The 3,133-nt window shown below is 33.1% G+C and overlaps 1 long non-coding RNA gene across 1 annotated transcript; it reads left to right on the forward strand.

Moving 5' to 3' along the window:
• Positions 1–869: 869 nt before the first annotated feature.
• On the forward strand, positions 870–2,931 carry LOC115625636. Its single transcript, XR_003995543.1, has 2 exons — positions 870–1,305; positions 1,368–2,931. It is a non-coding gene; the product is annotated as an uncharacterized LOC115625636 (long non-coding RNA).
• The last annotated feature ends 202 nt before the right edge of the window (positions 2,932–3,133 follow it).

Here is a 3,133-nt window from a genome sequence, read left to right on the forward strand (position 1 = left end):
TTTATTTAATTTTTCAGAAATTTCACTATTTAATTTTTTAGAAATTTCACTACTTAATTTCACAATAATATTATTTAATTTTTCAGAAATTTCACAATTTAATTCCCGATTTGCCATCGCTTAGGTACTTGGTATGAGAATCGCAGAGGAGGGCGGTCACAATATTTTTTTTGTAATTTATCAGAAATAATTATTAGTAGTTCCTTTAGAAACTTATGAGAGTGTCAAAACAGAAATAGTATATTGAAAATATGCTTATAATTGTAAGCAAAAATAATGAGCCCATTAAAGACTGGCAAGACCTGCTAGTTTTAAGTGTTGAAAGAAATATCAAAAAAATATTTACTTCGATAATGCCAAGCTCCGTTTCTATTAAAAGTTTCCGATAGTTGATATTTTGTAATGCAAATATTAGGAAAGCCAAGCTAGATGTCGTATATTGATGACAATCTTTGGTTCAAAAATATTTTGAATGTCACTTATTTAAAAAATATACTGATTCAGTATCAGAAGGTACTCATAATGAGAGAGTAGTTTCAGTTGATTGGGCATCAAAAAATCTTGTAATACAAGAAATGAAATTTGGGAGAAAAGTAGTCTTAAAACATAACATGTTTCGAAACCAGACTGTTTTTGATTTAGGTTACTTGGCCTCACTTACAGCAAAGATATTTTTTTAGCTATTATTTGAAAACATTACTTTCAATGGTCAGAAGTCAAACAAATAGTAATAGTACTCCGGAAAGCAAATATGCAAGTGGAGTTGAACAGTTATATGGCATCCAATAAAATATTTGTGAACTTGGTAGGAAGTTCGTATAAACTCGAAATGTGCTGGATAACACACGACAAAAGAGACTTTGTAGTGAACAGTGGCATATGCACATCGGCAAATGTTCATTATTATTATACAAGTAGCAATTCAAAATTTAACAGTGGTACTAGCGAAGCTTCAAACCACTTTGGTAAAGGCATCAAGGTCTTGTTAACACTGATATGCATTTGACACAAAGCTCTGTTAAGCTTGTCAGACAGCTGTCAATAGTTGAAACATAGGCTACGAATTTAATTACTTCCTGCACTCGACCTCTTTCTGTTCTGACCGCTGGCACGATCAGTTGTGCTTTATTTAGCTGCAATAAATTTTGTTTAAATTATTAAAAGTGAAACACGTGTATATTTTCGTGTGCAAATCGTGCTATTGAGAAGCCATCCTCAAGGAGGCTTTATTAAAACCTTGTAAGATCACCATTTCACAGCGTTTATCTGTTCCATTTTGGATTATTTTTTGCTTCAAAGAATATTGTAAGTGTGACTATATTGACGCAACCAATTGGATGCTAATATATGTTCCCAAAAATTATAAGGTTGTATGGCGACATGAGCTATTGTCTTGGTCGGCTCATCCACAATTAAACGTTGGATTCATCCCGTCAGATAATCAGGCGAAGCTGGAATTTGAATGCAGAAATTAGCGACAAGGCAGAATTTCAATAGGCAGCAAACGTAGCAGCAGCAGCGGCGGAGAGAACTCGACTTTTACAAAGACTCCAGTACCCTCCAAAAACCAGGAGAAAGAGCCACATATACTCGTATATGTGTACTAACGTTAACGAATTTGGTTTCTTTAAAATTCAGGCAGAAATATCAATATTACGAATTTTTGCATGCTTAACCTAAAAGCAGAGACCCTGTGCTTACAAATTGCATGTACAGCGCAAGTACAAAGTCCAACTTTATTGGCATAATTTTATCTAAGCATCAGCTATTAATAGCAATTGTTTAAAGTAACTGTATTTTGGTTTGTGCAAAAGCAAAAGTTTTTCTTTATCAAAAGTTCAAAAGTAAGAGAGCCTCTTACATAGGCATATAATTAATTCATACATACATATATATTAGAGCAGGCATTTGCAACTCAATAAGTGCTGAGTTTGGAAATATTAATATCTTAATTTTTTTTGTTTTTTTTTTATTGGAGATCGAAAGTGTTGAAATAGTACTGCTTGTATAAATTAATTTTGATCCCATACTAACATACACAGCAACATCTGGAAACCATGGAGGCCTTCATCGGATTTTTCAGAGGGTGAGTCAAACTTGCATATCTATTTCTTGCTTATTTTCGATCATCAAGTGTACAGGTTAATAAGTAAATTTCAAATATATAAAAGTACGGCTTTAAAGTTTTGGGGTCAATGCCCTTGAAAGCTTTTCGTCAACGATTAAACATATGATGCCCAGCATCACAGCTTTTTAGTTTCAAAGTTTGTTTTGATTTTTATTGCTAATTGCTGATACAGTTCGGTATAACTGTTTTACTAGCGACTGATAATAATATTTTTATTTTTGCTCTCGATGCACTTATGCTTATTACTAGATATATTTATGCATGAATTATGGCTTTTTCTTTAAACCGGTATACTCTGATATCATTTTTCATTGTTTTGAGGAAACAAACTTATATCGCAACTATGAATTACTCTTGCTTATGCAGAATAACTTTGGTTTATCAACTCTTATGTGCTATTGATGAATATTAACCTTTAATTTTAGTTTGATTATGGTTTTCTTTTATTTACGTTATGATTACTTGAATTTTATAAATGGAAAAGAATGAAGTTTATTTGGAATTTAGTATTTTTCATTATATATTGAATAAAATAACTATGACTTTGTGAATTTAAATATATTTTTCCTAATGTAAAGGGATAAGGCAGGCGAAGTAGCCTCTTCTTGGGATTTTTCTTAAAATAACGCACAATGGAAAAATCATTGGTAGGGTGGGTAGAGAGCGTAGCAACCACACCATCTGGTTAGCTTTGAAGAAGGTATTGCTGTTTCTTAATACATTTTCCGATTCTTTTCATTGTCTTTCTTTTTTCTTTCTTTCACTGTTAGCCTATTGCAAGTGCCGCCCCAACTATCTTTTTTTTCTATGTACCAGGCATAGGGATCTCTATAAATTAATTATGTATTATGGGTGTTGATGGAGTGTACGGTCAAGAACCCTCCCACAGGCTGTTTTGCTAGCCGCCGTCAATGTATCCCGCACCGACCCTCTCCCCCAACAACGTCAGCCCATAGAATGTGTATGGTTGTACATTATACGTGTCTTATTGTGTGTACATTACAT

Source organism: Scaptodrosophila lebanonensis, unplaced genomic scaffold, assembly GCF_003285725.1.
Source record: "Scaptodrosophila lebanonensis strain 11010-0011.00,11010-0021.00 unplaced genomic scaffold, SlebRS2 tig00000075-arrow-arrow-pilon, whole genome shotgun sequence".
Lineage (NCBI taxonomy): Eukaryota > Metazoa > Arthropoda > Insecta > Diptera > Drosophilidae > Scaptodrosophila > Scaptodrosophila lebanonensis.